We start from the raw sequence: 14,484 nt of genomic DNA, 5'->3' as shown, positions 1-14,484 counted from the left end.
AGGCAAAGAAAACATGTTTAGAATTCTTGGGGCTAAATTTACAACTGGGAGCTTAATGGTTCTGCTGATTAAAAATTCACACACACCTGTTGTGCCCATAAATGATAGCATTTTCACACACAAATGCACATGGCTGTTCATCTAATTTCTCATCTGCAAATGTGGTTACCTAATGAGTACATCCAAATAAAAGGTTAGTATGTGCAAATAAAAGGGCAAAACTGATGTATGGAAAGTTCAAGGTCTGGCCTTTATTTTAAACTAATGTTAAGACAACTAAAGTACTTGCTTAACTTTATAACAATAGTGGAGGCTCCACTCACATCCATTAATTCTTCTAATAAATACCATTATAAAGTTTTCAGCATTGTACAAAGCCATTGATGTTTTTCTCCATGTTAAACCATTTTAACATGGGGACTGTGATATTAACAGTACTTTATATTGCTGCCTTAATCAATTCTCCTTATTGCAATATACAAAATAAACAAAGGCTTTCGGGATTCTGTTATAGGTTCATTTTTATCTCAAAGCAAAGGCTGTGCAAGATTTGTGACTTCAGACTCAGAACTGGTGATAAGCTACTCCCCCTCCCTCCTTGTCACAAACTAAATGGATAGAGAGAGACTTTAACAAAATGAATTGTAATATTCACCATGCATGAATTTCAGTGCTCATGTAAATCATTTTCCTGCAGATTGCAAAACAAGTAAAGGATCTCTTGCTGCCAAGGTTACGGGATTCATGAGCAAACCCACTCACGTCTAATGGGGAATAAGTAGAGAATCCTCATCACTCCTCTCACTGGGAGCTGATTTTTAATCGCACAAAATTACATTCATGTAGTAACTGCCGCGTTAAGCATTCTGAACAATCATTTCTAACTGTAACTATTATTTTTAATCATGAAATAATATGATGAAAACTAGGAATTTTTGTTCCTAGCTTAGGGTAGTTCTGATCCTGGGGCTTGACTCCACTAAGCTCCACCCCACTTCCTCAGCCTACCCAGATGTAGAGGCAGGCATGACCAGGGGAGGCAACCCCTGTTCTCTGGGAACTCCCCACTGCAAGCTAGTGGGTGGCATAGAATATAAAAAGAATAGTTAATGGGCTTGTGCTTTAAGATAGAATAGTAAAGTATGTAACAGGAAAAGAAGGGGCCGGAAGGACCTAATAAGGGCTCTCCGGACGCTAGCACAGCACAGATAGAGGGCGAAGCTGACCACACGCGGCTGAGTGCCACCTGGAAATGACCACAAGTCATGATGACTAAGCAGAAATGCCCACTAATTATGTCACATGATGTGGCAAGCTGAGCAAGTAAATTGATCAGCTTGATGGTATTTAAACCCCAAAAGTCAGCCACACTTTGGACTGCAGCCCGCTGGGATCCTCGGTAGCTGGTCTGAGCCCCTCTATGAACCACCAGCGTCCAAGGGATGGCTAATACTTCTTAAAGTCGACTCGGCCCAAGGGGTTTAGGGAAAGAAGCGCTTTTGGTAAAGTATGAAAGTACTCTTGCTTTAAGATAATTGAAAGTTTACAAACGACCATCTGTCTGTAAGCACAAGAGAGTAGATAATAGAATTGTGTACTATGAAAAAGGATTACATGTATGGTAGAATATTAGGCCTATGTATCTTTATTTGGTTTCTTGTTTATTTTAGTTATGTTTGCGCGCTTTATCTTCTATTGTGTAAATAAATAAGGAATATTTCTTCAAACAAAGCTTTGTTCACATTCTTGTTCGGTCACCCCCGTACCCTGGTTGAGGCAACTCTTCCACTTCCGGAACCCCACAACCCTGGAGCAAGAGCTTTGCAGGCCGCTCTGAGTCCACAGGTGGAACCTATGCTTGAGCCCCACTCCACTACTGGCTAAAGCAGCTGGCCACATACGAGGGGAAAGTGAGTTGAATTCTTTAATGGGTGGCAGTAACTTCTGCAGAATAAGAGGGAAACAGGGGAGGCATTATGACTGATTGACCATACCTGCCCAGTGCTGCTTGTGGGATGGAGCAGTTATGCAGCTACTGAAGGCTCAGTCTAACCATTGGTCTATTACTATAAACTCAGTAAAGTTCCACATATAAATACTCAAAATATTTCTTACATTAAATAGCTTTTAGATATACAAAATTTTAAAAGATCAATCAATCACTGCTTCCTCACCAGCTACCCATCATACTTTCAAACTCCAAAACCCTTTTTTTGTGTGTGTCTCCTGCCATGTTCAGAACTTAGGGAATCCAGACAGGCTTTGGAGAGATTTGTTTTGTTTCCTCTCTCCCGCCTCCTTCTCTTCCAACTTTCAGGCCTCTTTTATAGGCTAAGGAAAGTAATCCTAATTTACAGCATTGCTGTGTAGGTTCTATAATCACTCTGCTTCTCTTTGTAATTGTCTCACCCATACCACTTATGAGAGGACAGCGTCACACCGTACGAACCTCTAGCCTAGACTGTACATATTATATATATTTATAAGGGAACCCCACCCCCACCTGTCAGTTTCTGGAGCAATACATTTAAATTTGAAAGCCCTTTGGGTGGTAGAAAGAAGGTTCATTGGAAGTAGGGACAAATCTACATCTCCCATTCCATCTTCCTTGGCTCTTAAGCCAGGACAGCCAGTGGAATGAATGCAGTTAACCTCTCCACCCTTCTACTTTTGCCAATATAAAACCTCAATACATCCCCTATTCTAGGAAAGAGCATACACTGGACAGGAATCTTCTGCTTTAAGTTCTTGGATTTTCTGGTGGGAGGGACAATCAATTTTCTACTTTTTGTGGTATAATTCACTTTTGGTTCCCTTTTCGCTCGCTACTTTTATAAATCTGTCTTGTGAAATGGAATCCTCTTACTTTATTTTTTTATTCTGCTTGGAATGAAGGACAAGTAACTCCTCAAGCACTGAGTGCGCTGTTAATTTATGAGCATTCAAGAGCTCACAAGTGAAGTGATCCAAAACCAATATATTAACCACCAGCACTGCATTTTTCTTATGAAGTTCCCCTACATACACACTGACAATGGGGAGTGCTGGAGGCTATTGTGTTGTGGCTATTGATCACTGACCCACAAAAGGAGATCCATTAAGATGTTTTTGTTTAGAAAGGGAGCCTCCTTCAGATTCATCTTTCTTGCCTCTATATTCCCCAAATAATCAGATTAAATGCAATCAGATTAAATATAGCCATTTGGGCTTCTTTGCAAAGTCATTGCTGACCTGAATTGGCCACAGTGCTGCTCTTACAAGTATTGAATACTTGCAATGGTGATAAAACGCTTCTCTCCTCACCTAAGGATCTACATACACCAAAACCAGCATCTCATCACAATTGCATTTCACTTAGCGGGCTGTGAAATACTGGATTTGACTTCTAAACTTAAGCAGCCTTTTTAAAGACAGAATAGCATTTACCTAAAGAAAGGAAAAGATAGACCTGAGTAACTAACTCACAGGAAAGCTAGAATGGTACTTTCCTACTCAAATCATCATTCAACATGGCAGTGCCACTGAAACTGACTGAAATATAGCATTTCTACCTCCAGGTGACAAAGGAAATAGAGGAAGCGATGATTCAGTCTTTGCTGCACATAGATACAATGCTTGCAGCAGTACCATGAACGTGGATCCCCTCATAATGTTGTAATAGTCAGTCGTGAGTGCCTGCAAGTGCTACTTAGTTCTCAGAGAAGGTGGAAAGGGGTGTGGAAGAGATATACTGAGAAGTTAAGCACAAGTGGAAAAATCCAGGCTCCCTGGAAGTCAATGGAAAAACTCCCATTGACTTCAATGGACCAGGATTTAATTCAGCATGTGCATGTGCACGAACCCACGTGCATGTTCCTTGTTGATTGACACCTAATGCAGTCTCTAGTAACTGACACCTGAGAATGTCCTAAAATGGACACCATGGAACTGTTGTAATATCCTGAGGCACAGAACCACTCCACTGTCCTGGCCCTATTTACATAATTGTCTCTTACATACAAACTGACACTTGGAGGCGGGAGAGAGGGGAGACTTATGATCGGCTATCAGAAAAGCAATCCTCACTCACTGCTCGGTGCTCATCTGCGATAACTGTCATTACAAAAAGGTTGCGTCTGCTGTTTGTATATAAATCAGTGTCAAACACAGTTCTAACCTCCAGAGACAATGAGCCAGCTTTCCATTGAGCACAGCCTGCCATGTGAATTAGCACATGACTGCTGAATGGCCAGTATTGTTGGTGGTAGCAGCAGGAGTAGCCCACTGACATTTACTTAAATACCAGGTGATCTTTTCAACAGATTTGGTGGTTCGTGACACATATTTTCCCTCCTGCTTTCCTTAGTGCCCCCCTCCAAAGAGAAAATCAATTTCCTTCTTTCCTCAAGCTGTCTGACCTTGAAAAACCCATTGCTTTGCTTTGTTGGAATATACTAAGCTGATCTTCTGCCAACTATAATTCATCAAGAAGAAGGTGGACCTGAAAGGAAACAGCAGGATGTTTTTTTTGGGTGTTGCATAGAGAATAATGTTGCTTTTACTCTTAGCTTTTAAATATTCCATGAACATTTTTTGTTATTTCAATTGTTGTAACTCTTTTGGTACCAAATCTTTAAAGAAATACTAATGGGTTAAGTGATGGATCTAAATAACAGGGTTTTTCAATGATAAGATCTTTTCTCTTCCGTGTTTCATGACTTTAATTTTCATTGATCTCTGGAGAAAAACTTTTCAGTTGTTCTTTTTATAGGTGACTTAAATCTCTCTGGAATCTTTTTCATTTCACGTCGTTTAAAAAATTGCCAATTTATAAAATTTAATACTCAATTTGCACTTCTATTGAACCTCCCATCTGAGAATCGCAAGCTGCTTTCGAAGTATTGTGTCAAACCAAAAAATGTCAGCACTACTAAGGAATATGACATGTGAACTGCTACTTTGTCTTCCTGTGGTTTGGAGGTATGAGAAGGAGTGGGATAACGATGTCTGACTGACCAACCATCTCTCTCTGCTGGTAGAGTTAACATTAAATAGTGTTGGGGAATGAATCATTGTATGCAAATACATACTTTGATTAAATAACCTGCCACTGAGTAAACATGCTAAGAAATCATGCTAGGCAAAAAACAGCATTAAGAGTAGTATAATGAAATGAATTACCTACAAACAAAAGAGAATCAAACCTATTATTCAGGTATATGCTGAATGACAGAGATGGAATCTTTGAGCCTGATGGAATGATAATAGGTGTACAACATATTTGCAATGCAGCATGTGGCACTTGAAAGGTGGAGAGGTAGATTTTCACCAGACACTTAAAAATGGAATCATCCAGTGCAGATGCCAGGGCACTGCAGCAAATTCCTACTTACTATTGGTCATCTCTTAAGAACATCTCTTATGGTAAGACATTATTGCCCTGATTTTCAGAGGTGCTAAGGAGCTATAAATGGGAGCTTAAGGTGCTCAGCACTTACAGAAATATTTTGATTATTTTTAGAATATGTATCTTGCGGCAGGACATTCGAGATCCCTTGCACGGTATCTAATTACCTACTCAATCTTCACCACTGGAGTTCACTGATCAGCAAATATTCCTGAGCTATGGTGCTTATTTTCAATAAGATCCAATGGGTCCAGGATTTCAACTGAATGAAAGTAACTTGCCCAAATTAAATACCCTAAAAATGTACCTAAACCTATTGTCTTACTGGCTCCAGTCCCTGCTCATCGACTTTGTCCTGCCACCTGTGTTCTTCAGCTAGTTTGCTTCCCAGCAGTAGTGAAGCCAAATTTAGAGCAGTGGTAGAGCCAGGGGGAGTGATGGGTCATTGGTGGTGCCACCTTCAATTATACCTATTGGGTTGAAAAGGCACCTCTCACTCACACACACACACTCACTCACACACACACACACACACACACACACACACACACCTAAAAGGTGCTTGGAGGAGAAGGGGGTTGCCACCCTATTCACTTATTAGCTCTATCACTGCTCCCTAGCATTTTAGAGGGCTGGTATCTATAGCAGTGTAGGTCATCCTCCATAAAACTTTGACCCCAAGGGCAAGGACTCAAGGCATATACATAGGAAGGAAAGGCAGATTTTGAAGTGTGGTTATATGCAAGATCTGGTGTTTGTGAGAGAACACAATATGTCCAGCAGTTCCCTTTACATGCAAAATGGGGTTTGAATGGCAGAAGACATCCCACCATGCTCTAGGTTGCCTGGCTTCTAATCCTAAAGCTCAAACAATTCGGCTATTAACCGTTAGAAGTACCACTGACACCTCTGCCTATCAGACACCAAACAGTGCTCTAATAATGCTTTCAGAGATGCATGACCAACACAACAGTCTACAGAACTACAAACCGGTCAGCCTCACCTCAAACCCTGGAAAAATCATGGAGCAGGTCCTCAAGGAATCCATTTTAAGGCACTTAGGAGAGAGGAAGGTGATCAGGAACAGTCAACATGGATTCACCAAGGGAAAGTCATGCCTGACCAATCTGATTGCTTTCTATGAAGAAGTGACTGGCTTTGTGGATGTGGGGAAAGCGGTAAATGTGATAGACCTTGACTTTAGCAAAGCTTTTGATACAGTCTCCCACAGTATTCTTATCAACAAGTTAAAGTAGTATGGGTTGGATGAATGGACTATAAAATGGATAGAGAACTGGCTAGAGCATAGGGCTCAACGAGTAGTGATCAATGGCTCCATGTCTAGCTGGCAACCGGTCACAAGCGGAGTGCCCCAGGGGTCGGTCCTGGGGCCGGTTTTGTTCAACATCTTCATCAATGATCTGGAAGATGGGGTAGATTGCACTCTCAGCAAGTTTGCAGATGACACTAAGCTAGGGGGAGTGGTAGATACCCTGGAAGGTAGGGATAGGATACAGAGCGACCTAGACAAATTGGAGGATTGGGCCAAAAGAAATCTGATGAGGTTCAACAAGGACAAGTGTAGAGTCCTGCACTTAGGACGGAAGAATCCCATGCACAGTTACAGACTGGGGACCGACGAGGTAGGCAGCAGTTCTGCGGAAAAGGACCTGGGGGTAACAGTGGATAAGAAGCTGGATATGAGTCAGCAGTGTGCCCTGGTTGCCAAGGCTAATAGCATATTGGGCTGCATGAATAGGAGCATTGCCAGCAGATTGTGGGAAGTGATTATTCCCCTCTATTCAGCATTGGTGAGGCTGCATTTGGCGTATTGTGTCCAGTTTTGGGCCCCCCACTACAAAAAGGTTGTGGAGAAGTTGGAGAGAGTCCAGCGGAGGCAACAAGAATGATTAGGGGGCTGGAGCACAAGACTTATGAGGAGAGGCTGAGGGAACTAGGCTTGTTTAGTCTGCAGAAGAGAAGAATGAGGGGGGATTTGATAGCAACCTTTAACTACCTGAAAGGGGGTTCTAGGGAGGATGGAGCTAGGCCGTTCTCAGTGGTGGCAGATGACAGAACAAGGAGCAACAGTCTCAAGTTGCAGTGGGGGAGGTCTAGGTTGGACATTAGGAAAACGTTTTTCACTAGGAGGGTGGTGAAGCACTGGAATGAGTTACCTAGGGAGGTGGTGGAATCTCCATTTTTGGAGGTTTTTAAGATGTGTCTTGACAAAGCCCTGGCTAGGATTATTTAGCTGAGGTTAGTCCTGGTTAGTCCTGCTTTGAGCAGGGGGTTGGACTAGATGACCTCCTGATGTCCCTTCCAACTCTTATGATTCTATAACAGTCCCTCATTTCAGCTATATGTTATTCCATGAACATCACTGCTAACTTAAACAAAAAGGAGATGAAGAACTTCATCTTCAAATTGTATCTAATAAAGTGGTCTATTCTCCACATTATTTTCAATGGCCGCTGACAAATCTATAATTCCATTGGACAGCTTACAGTTAGATAACATGAAAAATCATTTTCTTCCCTCTTTTGTATATGTAAAAAATACTAAACATTTAGTTTATTGTCAACTTAAGTTGTCTTAAATATATATGGACACTACAAAAATGTGCTTAGAATGAATAAAAAAATGTGCTGTCTGATTCAATACACAGACCCAGTCATTCCTTTTCATTTGTTGCAGTTTGTTTTTACACAGCTTGTTCTGCCTCAATTATGTATTCATTGTATCAGCCCTTTCAATGTATTTTTTTTTCAGCTGCTCTTCTCTTTTTGAGTCAGAATGCTGGGTGGAGGAGGAGTGGGGGAGGGAGAGGGACAGCATGTACTAATGGTCAGAGCAGAGTCTGGGCAACAGGAGATATGGGGCTAAATCATCACCTAAAATCAATGTAGCTCTCCTGTATAAACTGGTGTTGTCCTGCTGACTTCAACCAGGGTGAAGAGCTAGCCCATTGCACTCTATTCCTGATCTACTCAGGGACTTACCTGGTATTTCTGATTGACCATGGATGAGTCACTAAAAGCTTGTGTCAGTGAGATGCTGAGTGCCTCCTGGGAGGTGCTGGGAGTTCTCAATTCCCATTGATTTTACTGGGAGTCAGCACATCTCAGGAGGAACCTCATTTTCTCCATCTGTAAAATAGGAGTACAACTGCTTATCCACCATTGGACATGTAATTTGAGATCCTTGGATGAAAGCTGTTGCATTAGTGCAAAATATTAATTATTAATATTTGCATTTTGCAGCAGCATCCTTGAGAGACGCCAAATGAAGAGATAGGGCATTCCACAACAGCGGTCACCCGTCTTTGAAGTACTATCTATTGCAAAAGCTCTAGTTCAAGATACAAGCCTGGGAAACAGCTAGTCTAATTATGGAAAACTTCCCATGACAAAAAATATGAAGATGTGCTCCACTCCCTAGATTGTGCATTATGTGGGTACTCAGCTAGCAAGAAGGCAGCACTGGTGATAGACCCTCTGCTGTACACTACTTGAATGGTACCAAAACATTTAGAAGAAAACCCAGAAGTAAAATGTAATGTTGCTGAAAGTAAGGGACTGAGCATGCTGACTTACAGACTATAAGGTCAGGAGAGACTATGCCTTGAGCCAGGCATAGTGCAGATAGTAACCAGGATGGATTTCCCCATACAGTTCTAGAAATGCACTTTCAGCCAATGGGTTGGTATTCCAGCCCTGGGCCTCTCATGAGCAGAAGCTCTATGCCACATTGTGTGGTGGTTTTGCAATATGAATAAATATCCAATAGTGACAGTGATGAGATACACTAAACTCATATTCACTTGTGAATGTACAAGGGGTCTCTAAAGGTAACAGACTACTAAATTTGCTAATACTCACACATGTGGGTACTAGTATTTGGTGTGGAGTCATGCTTCCCTTTTACTGAGAGTTGGATTTGATTTTATTTTTTTGCTAATACTTTATTCTAAGATTCCATTAAGCCCTGAACACCACAGTTCAGGAATTCCCATAGGGGAACACTAATGCATTTTATGTGCAGTTATAGTTTTAGTTTGCTTTTGAGTAACACCTAATGCAGAGTGTGCACTTAATTCTTGTCATCAGTACTTTGGTATCCCCCAATGACCAGTGCTAACAGCATTTTGCAGTTGCACTTTCTATCAGTCCCTGCTTTAACAAATGAATTAGAAGTACTAAGGGATTTTCTTTTTTGTGTTTGTTATTTCATACACACAGGCAATGATTTCCCATGCCTCAAATAAAAGGTTAAAACAGGGCTTCAGGATTGCAGGCAGGAATCTGTGAGAGTTTGAAATGGAAAATAATACCAACAGAGCTTTATAATTAATCAAAATTAATTAAATGACACCAGATTCCCTATGGAATTAAATATTATATGATGCATCCATTAGTGTGTCCAAAAGAACTCACCATGAGTAGAATTTCTTCACTGAGGTCCTGACTCAGCAAGACAATTAAATCAATGAATTAACTTCAATGAGACTTATGCACACGTTTAAAGTTAAGCACATGGTCTTAAGCATGTGCTTAAATATTTTGCTGAACTGGAACCAAAATGAATTGGTTACAATTAGCTGCTTATGACAATGTTGCTATAACTCCTGAAGTGTGGTATCACTTTTGAAATGCAAATAGATTGGTTAAGATTAATGGAGTTACCATGAAAAATAACCCCCCACCCACACCCACACCCTAGCTGTCATTTTCATTTATCTAGCTCATCCATATAACACTATTTCTTGTCATTGAAGTATGTAAAGTGCTTGAGCAAGGTCTAATGCATCACCCTTATAGCAGGCAATAAGCACACAGAGACATCTATGGAGTACAGAACACGGAATTCTTGCAAACCAACCTGCTTATTGTGAGTTACTCACTGGTTATAATGGACTCTTTCCAGACTTTTATGGATATCAGTAGTGCTCTGAAATGAGGGAACTGAATAAGTGCTAACAGCAAGATGAGGGTGAGTTTTAACTGGGAAGTGCCATGTTAAGAAATAAGCTGCCTGTGCAGGAGCCATTCACACAGGTATTAAAGCCAATATTACCTGAAATAGTTTTAAACATGGCATGTTACCACAGTAAATCTTGAAAGAAATACTGGCAGGAAAGTATGATGACCCTGTTAGCTTTCATTCCCACAGACTCATGCTGCATACTGTCAAACTACCTCGGGCATTAACCACACTAGCATTTTTCTGAAATTCTCCCAGCATTGCATTATAAAGATTGCAACCACCCCGGCTGTAGCAAGGGTGAGAGGATTGTTGCCGACAGGACTTCAGTGTCTTTACCACCATATCATCTAAATACGTTCAAATTGCATGATGGTAAAAATGCCAGCAGGAATCAGCACCCAGTCTGCACTACCAGTACCGATAGTGGAGTTGCAATAGTAAGAGCTTTTAAGAAAAATGTCAATGTAGATAAGGCCTCAGAAGGGCATACAAGGCCAGGTGCAGGTGGGTAAGGGCAGCATGCGGAGCCAAGGGAGTACTGCAGAGTGACCACCTATGCACTCAATTTTGCAGGATTTTCCAGTGGCACTTGGTGGGGGAGGTGTGAGGTCCATGTGCTGTGTCAGCTCTACAGTGAGGCAAATCCTGTCCCCCCTAATGGTTTTCCAAACAACTTTAGCCTTCCCGCAACTTCTTGTATAGGGTGCATGATCAACCCTTAATCTACCTTAGATTCCTTATCTGTGAAAACGTATTAACTGTAACAGGTTTGCCATCTTTGCTTTAAAGTGCCCCAAGCATTAGCAAGTCTCGATCAGGCTGAGGAATGTTAAGTAGATTCTGCTGCTCTAGTAGTACTGCTGACATGCTACTCTACTGCCGATATACAGAAGGTGGAAGTGGTTTTTTGGAGAGCGAGGATGCAGTGTATGTGAGGGAGGAATCTTGGGAGCAGCCAACCCTGAAGAAGAGGCTTGAGATTAACTTTCTTATGTTGTAATTTCTTTGGTCAGACTATGAACCCCTTCCTCATCCTGGTGAGCAGCTGAGTACAATGGGGACTATTCCCGGGAGTAACTGCTCATCAACGTGAATAAGAGGTTCACAATCTGGCCCTTTGCTAATAAAACTAAACCCCAAGGAGGAGGTGAGCGTGGCCTCTACATAGCGCTTGGATTATAGTTGAGAGCAGAATGGTAAAGGCATCTGCTCACATTAATTTACCTCAGGGGCATGTAGCAGGGATTATTTAACACTTATGCACATGCTTACCTATGCTGGTAATGTTCAGCATCGCTAATGCGGCCGGGATCTAGGTAGCAATTTTCAACAGGGTTCAAGGGAGTTAAGTGCCCAACTCCCATTAAAAATTGTAGTCCAAACCCTCAATTCCCAATGGCACTAACTGCTCCCATAATCAACACCATCCCTTTCAAAGAGCCTTCACTGTTTTTAGTCCTTAAACTGCCCTGCATTATTTAGCTTGTCACTTAAAAATAAAGTTAATGATTGTTTATTTATGTTTTTCCATTTACAGGTTCTAAATAGCAGGACCATAATACTACCTATAAATCAGAAAAAAAGGGGACATGTGAATTAACAAACATACTGAAAAATGATATATCACAGTTACAAAGAATAGTAAATCTAGACTTTTTCTGTGCCTCTGGGAAAACAGAGTAAAAATAAAGACAGATGTTAAAAACAAAGGGACTGAAAAGTTATTACTGGTTCATAACCATGCATCTTATTTGCATAGTTTGTATTCTTAAAGGGCCCAACCCTGTGAGGTGCTGACTTCAACTGGGACTTCATGGTGCTCAGCATCTCCCAGAAGCAGCTCAATACCTCACAGGATTGAGCCCAAATGCTTTGCTTTTGTCAGTGTAAAATGGAGTTTAACCTCTTCATAATTGCTTCTCATAATACCTACACAGCCACAAATCATAAAAGCTAACTCATAAAAATAGCCTGACTATGTATCATAGCTCAAGTGCTAGTCTATGTCAATGGAAGCAAAATAAACACCTATTAAGGGCCAAATTCAACCTGTATGTCAGTGGGCATACTTCCCCTGATGTTAGTGGAGTTTGGGCTGCTTCCCCAAGAGCTGGATTTAGCATTCACGCTACAGAAACAGTAATAATGTGAATAGGACTTCCGTGGATAGCAACAGCTGCACACACAACCTGCTCCACTTAGACAGATTATTCATGTCATGGGCAAAACTAAACTGCATGATGCCAGCTCAGAGATGTATATGCCCAAATATAAGGGGCTCTCTCTCTGATCCCACCCCAAAACACACCTCTGCTGCTGCTGTGCAGGGCTTATGGATCAACCTCTTCACAGCTTTTGAAGGAGCCAGAATCAGATGGAATAGTTTCACCTCCCTTTCCCCATGCCATACCGTCTTGTTTTCCCCCTATATGCAACATTTCACTATATGTTTGTTCTAGATCTGCAGCACTCAAGGGTTAAAGTCATGTCACATTCCCCTTTCATTCCAATGCTGGGTACTGATGGGTTGTTCTCTTAGACTCTCTCATTTTAGAGAGACTGACAAGTTTTCACACGGGGGGGGGGGGGGGGGAGAAGATGGGGTGGTTGTTAATCCATTCTAAAGCATGAGCAATGTTCAATAACTAATTACTCAGAGAAGCAGTTTTCAGTGAGAATGGAAACAACACCCCCTCCATCCTGACTAACAAGAATAGCCCAATCTGAGCTGATGAGCTTCCCAGAAGGGTCAGTGAGTTATCTTGCTCCTCTGCATAGCAGCATTCTCTTCCAGAGCAAAAGGGGCAGTATTTCTTTTCCAAAAACAAAGAAAAAACCCAATAAGTGATTGACTGTAAAGAAAATAAAATACAAAAAACAAAAACATCCTGGCACTATATAATAGGTAACATCGTGGTGATTTACATAGAAATAGTCTGCTTTGCAACCCAAGAGACAACTGTAAGTTAGTGTAAATGTGCAGCCGGATGTATAATCACTCCATCCCTAATACTGCACGGCATTCTCTACTAGTTTATCATTGTGCACATTCTGCAGCAGAAGGAATGAAAAAGCGGCATGAATCTGTGAAAGTATACTATTAAATCAACCACCGAAAACAGTACTGCAATCAGCTCAGCTCAGCCTTTTAACTCTTTTGTAGATTTTTATTTTCTTTTAGTCTTGTGGCTAAGGCAAAGTATCAGGTTCTGATTGTAGTGCTGATACGAACTCCCAATGTAGCCCTGGGCAAGTCCCTTAACCTCTCTGCCTCAGTCTCCCTATCAAGATGGTAATACTGCCCAGCTTCACAGGGTGCTGTGAGGGTTAATTAATGTTTGTAACAAGGCATCAGAGTATCTGCTCCATGAACTTTATACACTGTCAAAGAAGCAAGGGGTGAAGGAAGGCCGTTGGGCAGCCCGTTCCTTCTCTGCTCAGTGTCCTCTTAAGGTACCAAAAACAGGGAATAATGAAAATTCCCCATTTTATATTGGGAAGAATTTTATACACACACACAATCAACAGCAGGCCTCTGGGTACTACAGAAACCTGCTGCTCTCTGAATACGTTTAGTACACAGAAGCCTGTTGAGTCTGACTTATTTGTCATAAAGGTTTGCAAAGCGAATGGTGTTTTCTTTTGATGTGTGGGCGTTGACACACAGTGTTCATTAAAAGATATTCCAGCAAGCTGCATTAACTGGATAACCCCCATGATTAGATTCAGACTTGTCTGGTTTAGCCATATTCCTCTCACCAGCATGTATAAAAATATTTTTCTTTAGATCAAGAGGGCTGACATTAATCTAAACATGTTATAGGGAAATATTAGTTTTAGACTGCTAATGTTTTATTTATTTTTAGTATGTCTGGTACAAGGTAGAAACACAGGAACTGCAACCCAGACAAAGACCACTGATCCACCTAGTCTAGTATCCTAGTGTTAAAAGATATCATTATAATCGTTTAGTCTGACCATCTGTATTCCACAGGCCATAAAATTTCACCCAGTGATTCCTGAAGCAAGCCCAATAACTTGTGGCTGAACTAGAGCATACATTTTAGAATGAGATTTGTTCCTGAGGTCAACCTTATCATGGCTCCTAAAAT

At 41.3% G+C, this 14,484-nt stretch overlaps 1 protein-coding gene across 5 annotated transcripts in view; it reads right to left on the bottom strand.

Annotated features, from left to right (window-relative positions):
• Positions 1–14,484, bottom strand: part of TSPAN4 (tetraspanin 4) — a 573,087-nt gene that overhangs the window by 46,358 nt on the left and 512,245 nt on the right. The gene's annotated exons all lie outside the window — the stretch shown is intronic.

This window comes from Emydura macquarii, unplaced genomic scaffold, assembly GCF_026122565.2.
Source record: "Emydura macquarii macquarii isolate MOO-44397 ecotype Brisbane River unplaced genomic scaffold, CSIRO-AGI_Emac_v2 contig_587, whole genome shotgun sequence".
NCBI classification, from domain to species: Eukaryota; Metazoa; Chordata; order Testudines; family Chelidae; genus Emydura; species Emydura macquarii.
The sequence above is the reverse complement of the archived record's forward strand: the minus strand, read 5'-3'. Positions and strand labels throughout refer to the sequence as shown.